Below are 957 nucleotides of genomic sequence, written 5' to 3'. Positions count from 1 at the left end.
ACCCTTCTGCTTGGAGTCTCCTTTCTTTATCCCCTTTCTTCTTCTACTAATAATAAGGAACCTCTTTACTGTGACATAGAGGATTTCTCTTCTTTTCTTGTTTTCTTCTCTTTCATATGAGCAGGAACAAGGAAAAAGGCATTCTTGTTGAAGCTGATCCAGAACCTGAAAGGACTCTGAAGAGGAAACTAAGAGAAGCTAAACTACAACAATCCATAGGCAACCTTTATGAAATTTTCGAACAAGAGAAGGAGATGGAAGCCGAACCCAACAACAATAATGCAAGGAGGATGTTTGGTGATTTTACTAAACCCACGTCCAAGTTTGATGGAAGAAGCATCTCAATCCCTACCATTGGGGCAAACAATTTTGAGCTGAAACCTCAACTAGTTGCTCTAATGCAACAAAACTGCAAGTTTTATGGACTTCCATCAGAAGATCCCTATCAGTTTTTAACTGAGTTCTTACAGATCTGTGAGACTATAAAGATGAATGGAGTAGATCCTGAAGTCTACAGGCTCATGCTTTTCCCTTTTGCTGTAAGAGACAGAGCTAGAACATGGTTGGACTCTCAACCTAAAGATAGCCTGGACTCCTGGGATAAGCTGGTCACGGCCTTCTTGGATAAATTCTTTCCTCCTCAAAAGCTGAGCAAGCTTAGAGTGGATGTTCAGACCTTCAAGCAAAAAGATGGTGAATCCCTCTATGAAGCTTGGGAAAGATACAAGCAGAAGACCAAAAAGTGTCCTTCTGACATGTTTTTAGAGTGCACCATATTAGATATATTTTATTATGGTCTATCTGAGTTTTCCAAAATATCATTGGACCACTCTGCAGGTAGATCCATTCACCTAAAGAAAATGCCTGCAGAAGCTTAGGAACTCATTGACATGGTTGCAAATAACCAATTCATGTACACTTCTGAGAGGAATTCCGTGAATAATGGGACGCCTCAGA

The 957-nt window shown here is 40.2% G+C and overlaps 1 non-coding gene across 1 annotated transcript; it reads right to left on the bottom strand.

The window, feature by feature from the left end:
- Positions 1 to 653: 653 nt before the first annotated feature.
- LOC127747201 (small nucleolar RNA R71) lies at positions 654 to 757 on the bottom strand. The gene has a single exon (XR_008009004.1). It is a non-coding gene; the product is annotated as a small nucleolar RNA R71 (small nucleolar RNA).
- Between the last annotated feature and the right edge of the window lie 200 nt (positions 758 to 957).

The sequence above is a fragment of the Arachis duranensis genome, chromosome 4 (genome assembly GCF_000817695.3).
Source record: "Arachis duranensis cultivar V14167 chromosome 4, aradu.V14167.gnm2.J7QH, whole genome shotgun sequence".
Taxonomy (NCBI): domain Eukaryota; kingdom Viridiplantae; phylum Streptophyta; class Magnoliopsida; order Fabales; family Fabaceae; genus Arachis; species Arachis duranensis.
The sequence above is the reverse complement of the archived record's forward strand: the minus strand, read 5'-3'. Positions and strand labels throughout refer to the sequence as shown.